The following is a 9,867-nucleotide window of genomic DNA, read 5'->3' as shown; positions in this document are numbered from 1 at the left end:
ATGCTTTTGGCAAAATCCATGCACTCTTTCATTATATGTATTTTCAATATTTTTCAGTACAAACAACCCTCTTTTTGGAATTCAAGATTCATAACCAATTTATTCATAAATCAAGACACTTCGTAACATGCTTTTTAAGATTTATTTCAAAAACAATCCATATCATGTGAAACATGGGAACAATCACATCAAGAGAGGGATTTCATGTGAGTCATGCTCTCAATTTGAATATTAACTTAAATCACATACATATATATATACATAATTTCAAATCAATATGGGGAAGATCAAAAGACCAAAATAATATCGTCAAGATTTCTAAAACATGAATGTATTCATAAATCTGAAAACCCCTTTCTTAAACTCATGATTTCTATGCCCATCAGATTTTAGGAAAACCCCGCGTACCTTGACCTCGAAAGATAATAGGTAATTCTCGAAGCTTGCGGATTGGGGATTCCAAATCTTCAATCGCTTTTGAAAACCCACGGTTGAATCTTGAGTTATTTGGGATTCTTTTTTGAAACTCTATAGAGTGTTCTTGATGAATTTTGATAAAATTGTATATATTTAGGTGGATTTGGGATTAAATCCCATGTTTGGATAGGTTTAGGGCCATGGAAAATGTTTAATTTAACCTTGAAATTTAAAATTCGGGACTAGAACACCGTAAAAGACTTCATTGCGACACGCTGGAAATCACGGTGATCTACTGGAATTGACAATTGTCAATTTAAGGCTCATCGCGATGCGGTGGCCAGTCAATCAAGAATGCTAACACTAAAAATGCTATAATTTCTTCACTGAGTGTTCGTTTTAGGAGAATTTGGTATTGATGAAAAGATAATTCGAAGATATTTCATTTGATATATAGTAGGACACTTAGTTAGTTATATACAAGGATACATGATCGATTGAAGTTGACTCAAGTTTCAACGCTCACTAAAACTCGAACGATAGGAAAGCTTTTAACTTGTCCTTCAGTTAGGGGACCTTTTATGATCTAAATTCATGCTCAAATAGGTTACCATACTACATACTTGATTAACATGGAAAATTTGCATAGGATTTATGGCTTTTGGATCATCTACGCATAGATATGATGGTTTTCATTCTAGCCCAAAACACGGGGCGTTACAAATGCCGCTTGGAAGATGCCATCAGTGGTGTCGAACTTATGAAGTGTAGATGTCCTTGTTCAACCCGACTTTGAAGCGCATGATGTCATGACTCACTTGTTCTCCCTAGTGATCTAGTTTCAACATCAATTGTTGAAATTCGTCATAGTAAGCCATGACACTCTTGCTCCCTTGCCTTAGATTGTACAATTTTTCAAGAAGATCATGTCTATAAGTCTAGGGAAAGTATATTTGCCACATAAGGTTCTTCAACCAAAACCAAGGAGGAGTTTGTCCCTCGATCATCTCATTCCCAAACCGTTTAACATACTCCCATCATGTATTAGCATACCCTTTGAAGTGAGCTATAGCAAAGAAAAAAAATTTTCTTCGGTGAGATCATTAAGTTGGAAGATCTTGTCACAAGATGACTCCCACGCAAGGTAGGCTTTGGGATCAATTTAACCTTTGAAAACGGGAAGACTCACTTTGATGGAATTGTGTGGTACCCTATAGTTTTGTTCAACTTGATGTCACCTAGAGCCATGTTTGAAAGGCTAGCATCTTGAAAATACTCTAAGTGTAAGAAGAGACTTAGTCATTTTGAGCTCCTAATCATTGATGATCTTATTCTCGACCTTCTTGACCCTCAATAGTGGATGTGTTAGGAATTTCATGATCCGGGAGGTCAATAGGTGTTCCCAGACAAGTTTCAGATTTTTCAGGTCGTGTTTAGACCTTGTTTGGTGTCCTAAAATAGTGGACCAATGCGATCTTAGCACGCTGCATCGCCCATCGCGTTGGTCAATTTTTGTACAGGAACTGCCAGAAAAAAGTATGGAGGCTTGGCGCGATTAGGGCACGATGCGTCAAGTATCGCGTCGATGCCGTAGACGCACCACGTCACCAATCGTGTCGATGTCCAGTTGTTTCAGATTTTACAATCCGCGGTTTTAAGGGCAATTGGGTCATTTTCCCTTATTCTAATACGCCCCAAACATGCGATTAAAACATCATATCAGTACTTTATGTGGGTTTTCATGAAAAATAACTCTCTTAACATTAATTTAAAACCCTAGCCTCTTCTTTTAAGATCAAGATCTCATCCTTGCAAGTCAATAGTTTCAAGAACTAAGGTAAAATTCGGAATCCACTCTTCCTCCTAAACAACATAAGGTACGTGGGGGTTTTCCTAAAAATTACATGGGCATAGTAAATTCTTTTAATTATGCAAAAGGTTAGAAATCATGATTTTACGAAAAGGGTTTTGGATTTACAATTATAATCATGTTTTAGAATCCTTGAGAATATTGTTTTGGTCTTTAGGCATTCCCTTGAAAGTGATTTGATTAGTATATATGTATGTATACATTAAAAATTTGAATTATGAATTGAGAGCATGAAATATCCAATCTCCTTCTCTCTTATTACTTCATTGCTTAATTTACAAGTTATGAATCCTTACATTTCATAGCTTTAAGGAAAGAATCAAGATGCTAATTATCTTATATGAATTTTATGATGATTAAGAAAGGGAGAGAGGAATGTTATTATGATTTAAAATGTTAAGATTGATAAATGAAGAAACTTCAGGAATGTTTTTGAGAAATTGGCCACCACTTATTTTAATTGTTGAATGAATAGAAAGCCTTTGCGTAATTTTGACTCATGATTTGAGATATGAATTTTCTTATACTATATGCATGTTAAAGTGGCCTGAACATTGTTTCGAATGAAATAACCAGACATGGAACTTTATGACATAATTATTCGACTTGCAAGTCTTGGTATGACCATACCAAATCAGACAATGCCATAACAGACACAGACTAGTATAGAAATCAAATTTCTATCAGACTCTCATGATTTTGAATTCAGAATAATACATGTTCAGAAAAGGATAAAATAGGGCATAAAGAGATGTTAGGTGGTTTGCCGAAAAAGGAACGATTTCAGAAAACTCATTGCCCAAAACCGCATTTTGCCGATACAGGTATATTATTCTACATTGGCCTTGTGCCCTGTGGCGTATCAGACTCAGACAATCCAACCCTTATAGCAAACTTAATTTGGGGGCTTCCCCGCCTAGTCAATGGCGGATTCCATAGAGCTCGTGGAATATCAGACTTGTAGGAGAGTGCCACCTAACTTAGAAGTAATACAAAGAATTGAATTATACTGACATGAACGTTTTATGATTATTAAATAAGTGCCCAAGTGTTTTGAACTATATCATGCATAATGATTTATGATTTTCTCTCACTTATTTTATATATATATATATAAACACAATATTTTGGATTTCTCTGCATACCAGTACATCTGTATTGACCCCCTACCTTCCAGGTTCTGAGGCTCAGTCTAGAGGTCTTGATAAGCAGTAGATTTCTTTAGGCAGTAGTGAAGAGTGTAGTTGGTGAGCCTGCTATATTTTAGAATGCCTATTTTCTTTTAGTCATTTATCATTTATTATGGTTTTGGTTTACTGGGGGCCTTGGCCCAGATTCAGACAAGTTTTGATGTCTTATGTAATAGAGATTTCGCAGACGAAAAAAGATGTTGCTTTTATGTCGAAAAACCTATTTTTGTATTGTTGAACAGATTTCAGATTTATGACCATGATTTTGTTTCGTTTTGTATTTTCCACACTTTCTTTTTTTGTATATGTATGGTGTATGTGATTACAAGTTAGAAGGGCTCTTGGGCCTTTATGGTTCTGGATGCTCATCATGGACAGGGCCCCGATTTGGGTCATGACAAATTTGGTATCAGAGCCAAGTTCATGGTCCTAAGGTGTCTGCAAAATCGTATCGGGTAGAGTCTTGTTTATGGGTATGTAGCACGCCACACTTATAAGTAGGAGGCTACTAGATGTTTAGGAATATTTCCCTTTTTTGTGATTTAGTTCGTGCTTTAGAGTCTAATCTATCCTCTAATTAATAATCTCTTGCATTTTAGAAAAGTAGCCATGCCTCTACGTCGCTCTAACGATCAGAATGCCCAGACTGATGAGGTCCTCCCACTCATGGGATAAGGACACTCAATAGAGCTTAGACTCTAAAATTTGTTACTCTGGGAGTCCTACCTACTCAGACCAGCCCATCCAAGGAACCTAGAGCTCCCCAGTCAGGGTCTAACCGCACCCAACCTCACGGGAGAGAGGTATCAAATGCAGAATTCAGGCAGTCAATACATATGCTTGCACAGTTGGTAGCCACATAGACTCAACTGTCACAGGATATAGGCTTTACGTCTGGCGCAACTGAGACTACTAGAGTGGGTCAGTTTATGCGCATGAACCTGCCTAGATTTTTAGGAACGAAGGTAGAGGAGGATCCACAGGAGTTTGTGGATGATATGGAGAAGATTTTTAGGGTGATGCATGTAGACGAGGTAAAAGGGGTGGAATTAGCATCTTATCAGCTTAAAAAAGTTGTGAATCAGTGGTATAGCAAGTGGAAAGATTCAAAGAGTGAGAATGTTGAGCCCACGGTATGGGGTGAGTTCATAGAGGCCTTCTTAGATCGATTCTTTCCTCTAGAGTTGAGGGAGGCCAAAGCTGAAGAGTTTATGAACCTAAAGCAAGGAAAAATGAGTGTCAAGGAGTACACTCTGAGATTCAACCAACTAGCCCATTATGCTCCAGAGTTGGATGGTAATATGAGAGCCCGTATGAGAAAATTTGCATCCATCCTTTCAGATGACTTAGTGCTCGAATTCAAGAGGGCAATGCTAAATAGGGAGATGGACTTCTCCAGACTGTCAGTCTACATGCAGTAGGTTGAGGAGGAAAAAAAGAGAATCGCTGAATCTAAGAAGAAGGATAGGCAGGCCAAGAGAGGCAAAATAGTACACCAGAGCCACAGTTAGCCGCAAGTGATAATTGGGGTAACAGATAGCAGAAGAAAAAGTTTAAGGGTAATGCGCAGTCTGCAGCCAGCGCCCCAGTTGACCGATGATCTTAGAATTTTCAGACTAATCATAGATCCATGGCACAAGATACCCAGTCCCAGGGCAGTGTGACTCAGCAGTATCATACATTTCCGCAGTGTGAGACTTGCGGTAAACATCATCTAGGGAGGTGTCAGCTGGGCACATTGGTATGCTATTTATGTGGTCAGTAGGGTCATTTCCAAAGAGATTTTCCTTCTGCTAGAAGGAATGTTGGTGGTGCTAAGTCACAGGTAAATTCTTCCATGCCACCGCCGCCTTAAAAGGGTGCCACTTCAGCTGTCGGGAGCGATCAAAACCGGTTGTATGCTTTGTCAAATTGCCAGGAGGTAGAGGCTTTACCAGATATAGTCACGGGTACGTTACAAATTTTCTCTCATGATGTGTATGTGTTACTTGATCCCGGGTCTACCTTGTCTTATATGACCCCATATGTGGCTATCAGTTTTGGGTTTGAGCCCGATGTAATTGCAGAACCTTTTTCTATTTCCACTTTGGTGGGTGATTTTGTTGTAGCTAGGAGGGTGTATAAGAATTGTGTTGTGTCTGTTTATAGCAGTGATACTGTGGCAGACCTCATAGAGCTTGATACGGTTGATTTTAATGCCATCTTAGGAATGGACTGACTCTATTCATGTTACGCCACGCTAGACTGTACAACCCAAAAAGGTTACTTTTTCTTTTCCAAATAAACCAGTGATAGAATGGGAGGGGCATTCTTTAGCACCTAGGGGGAACTTTATATCTTACCTCAGAGCCCGTAAACTCATTTCCAAGGGTTTTTTGTATCATCTTATTCAGGTTAAAGATTCAAATACCGAAAGTCCTTCTCTTCAGTCTATCCCTATGGTAAATGAATTTTTAGAAGTCTTTCTCGATGATCTCCTAGAAATACCACCTGATAGGGATATAGATTTTGGTATTGATTTATTGTCAGTCACCCATCCCATTTTTATTTCACCATATAGAATGGCTTCTACAGAGCTGAAAAAGTTGAAAGAACAGCTATCAAACCTTCTAGATAAAGGTTTTATCTTTCCTAGTGTTTCTCCTTGGGGTGTACCTATACTCTTCGTACGAAAGAAAGACAGTTCCCTACGTATGTGCATAGATTAAAGTCAGCTGAATAAGGTCACTATTAAAAATAAATATACCCTGCCTAGAATTGATGATCTCTTTGACCAACTTCAGGGTGCTAAATACTTTTCAAAGATAGACCTTCGTTTAGGGTACCATCAGTTGAAGGTTAGAGAGTTGGATATTCCTAAAACAGCTTTTCGAACCTGCTACGGTCATTATGAATTCTTAGTCATATCCTTTGGGTTGACTAATGCCCCTGCAGCTTTCATGGACCTAATTATTAGGGTATTCCGTCAGTTTCTAGATCTTTTTGTCATAGTTTTCATTGATGATATTTTAATTTATTCTAAGAGTGATAAGGACCATACCAATCACCTTCGAATCATCCTTTAGACCCTCAAAGATCATAGGTTGTATGCAAAATTTTCCAAGTGTGAATTCTGGCTTAAGGCTATTGCTTTCTTAGGGCATATTGTTTCTAGCGATGGGATTAAGGTGGATCCCCAAAAGGTTTAGGCAGTGAGAAAATGTCCCAGACCCATGACTCCAACCAATATTCAGAGCTTCTTGGGTTTGGAAGGGTATTACAAAAGGTTCGTAGAGAGTTTTTATTCCATTGCCGCTCCACTTACTAAGTTGACACAGAAAAAGGTAAAGTTTGTATGGTCTGACTCCTGTGAGAATAGTTTTGCAAGGTTGAAAGACAAGTTTACTACTGCACCTATTCTAACTATTCTGGAAGGTACAGAGGGTTTTGTTGTGAACAGTGATGCATCCCGAGTGGGACTTAGGTGTCTACTTATGTAGCATGATAAGGTGGTGGCTTATGCATCTAGACAGTTGAAGGTGCATGAGCGAAATTACCCCACCCATGACTTGGAGTTAGCAGCTATGGTGTTTACGCTTAAAATCTGGTGGCATTATCTTTACGTGGTACATATTGATATATTTACTGACCACAAGATTTTACAGTATGTTTTCTTGCAGAAATAATTAAATTTATGGTAGAGGCGTTGGTTGGAACTTTTTAAGGATTATAACATGAGCCTGCACTATCATTCGTGCAAGGCGAATATGGTAGCCGACGCTCTCAGCAGATTATCTATGGGCAGCCTTCTCATGTTGAGAAAAGAAAGAGGTAGATGGTGAAAGATATTCATCGACTTGCAAATCTAGGGGTGCGACTTTTGGATTTTGAGGATGGAGGAGTAGTTGTTCATGAGATAGCTAATTCTTCCCTTTATGAAGAAGTTAAAGAGAAAAGAGAAGCAAGCCGAAGATCCCATTTTGATGCAAATTAAGAAAAATATGGGGCAGTAGAAGGTGATGTCTTTTGAAATTGCTGGTGATGGGATTCTGAGATATCAGGGTAGATTATGTGTGCCAGATGTAGATGGTTTGCAAAAAAATCCTTGACAAAGCTCACACTTCAAGGTATATTGTACCTAGGCTCTACAAAAATATATCAGGATCTAAAAGCTATATATTGGTGGAATAATATAAAACGTGATGTGGCTAACTTTGTTTCCAAGTGTTTGAATTATCAACAAGTTAAAGTGGAACATTTAAGGCCCGGTGGTACTTCCCAAGAGATAACTTTGCCTTTATGGAAGTGGGAGATGATAAATGTGGATTTCATTACTGGACTTTCGAGGTCCCAAAATCAGTATGATTCTATTTGGGTAGTTGTGTATCGTCTGACCAAGTCAGATCATTTTCTGCATGTCAGGACTAACTATTCGGGAGATGATTATGCTAAGCTGTTCATTGCAGAAATGATTCGTTTGCATGGGGCACCTGTATCCATCACATCTGACTGAGGTACGCAATTCTCTTCGCAATTTTGGAAATCCTTTCATAGGGTTCTAGGTACCCAAGTGAACCTGAGTACTGCTTTCCACCCTCAGACCAATGGGCAAGATGAATGCACCATTCAGACCCTTGAAGATATGTTGAGGGCCTGTGTAATTGATTTCAAAGGTAGTTTGGTAGATTACTTGCCATTGATAGAGTTTGCATATAATAATAGCTACCATTCCAGTAATAAGATGGCTCCTTTTGAGGCATTGTATGGAAGAAGATGTAGGTCACTAATAGGATAGTTTGAAGTGGGTGAAACGCAATTTTTTGGGCCTGATCTTGTTCATCAGGCGATGGAGAAAGTGAAAATCATTAGAGAACGACTTAAAACAGCTCAGAGTAGAAAGAATTCCTATATTAATGTTAGAAGAAGGGATCTAGAATTTGAGGTTGGTGACTGAGTGTTTCTCAAAGTCTTTCCTATGAAGGGAGTTATGTATTTCAGGAGAAAAGGGAAGTTGAGTCCTCTCTATATAGAGCCATACTATATTTTGAGAAGGATAGGTGGGGTTCCGTATGATTAGATTTGCCGATAAATCTGGGTTCTGTTCACCCGATACTCCACATATCCATGTTGAAGAAATGTATTGGAGACCATTCCCTAGTGTTTCCTGTAGAGAAGAACAAGGTGACAGACTCCTTGTCTTACGAAGAAGAGCCTATTGAAATCTTAGATCGCCAAGTTCGAAAGTTGAGAAACAAGGAAATATTCTCGGTTAAGATACTATGGAAGAATCAAAAAGTTGAGGAATCTACTTGAGAATCAAAATATGACATACGAGCTAGGTATCCAAACCTCTTTGAGTCAATGGGTGATGTCATAGAAGGTACTATTCAATTTCTCTCCATATCCCTCCTTCTTTATTTTCCTTAGTATGTTGAAATCGTGCTTGCCTGTGTTCTAAGTCATCATTTGGGGACGAATGATCCCAAGGGGGAGATAATGTAACGCCCTGTAGTTTTGTTTGACTTAATGTCACCTGGAGCCATGTTTGAGAGGCTAGCATCTTGAAAATCCTCCAAGTGTAAAAAGGGACTTAGTCATTTTGATCTCCTAATCATTGAAGATCTTATTCTTGACCTTTCCGACCCTCAATAGTTGATGTGTTAGCTAGTTCATGATTTGGGAGGTCAATAGGTGTTCCTGGACAAGTTTCAGATTTTATGAGTCGTATTTAGACCTTGTTTGGTATCCCAAAATAGTGGACCAACGTGATCTTCGCACGCCGCGTCGTCCATCGCGTTGGTCAATTTTTGTGCAGAAACTGCCAGGCAAAAGTACTGAGGCTTGGCGTGATTAGGACGCGACGCATCAGGTATCGCGTTGATGCCCAGTTGTTTCAGCTTTTAAAATCCACATTTTTAAGGACAATTGGGTCATTTTCCCTTATTCTAATACGCCCCAAACATGAGATTAAAACATCATATCAGCACTTTAGGTTGCTTTTCATGAAAAATAACTCTCTTAACATCAATTGAAAACCCTAGCCTCTTCTTTTAAGATCAAGAGCTAATCCTTGCAAGTTAATAGTTTTAAGAACTAAGGTGAAATTCAGAATCCACTCTTCCTCCTTAACAACATAAGGTATGTGGGGTTTTCCTAAAAACTACATAGGCATAGTAAATTCTTTTAATTATGCAAAAGGTTAGAAATCATGATTTTACGAAAAGGGTTTTGGATTTACAATTATAATCATGTTTTAGAATCCTTGAGAATATTATTTTGGTCTTTTGGCCTTCCCTTGAAAGTGATTTGATTAGTATATATGTATGTATGCATTGAAACTTTGAATTGTGAATTGAGAGCATGAAATATCCAATCTCCTCCTCTCCTATTACTTCATTACTTGATTTACAA

The sequence above is a fragment of the Capsicum annuum genome, chromosome 11, assembly GCF_002878395.1.
Source record: "Capsicum annuum cultivar UCD-10X-F1 chromosome 11, UCD10Xv1.1, whole genome shotgun sequence".
Classification (NCBI taxonomy): domain Eukaryota; kingdom Viridiplantae; phylum Streptophyta; class Magnoliopsida; order Solanales; family Solanaceae; genus Capsicum; species Capsicum annuum.
Note: the sequence above shows the minus strand (reverse complement) of the source record.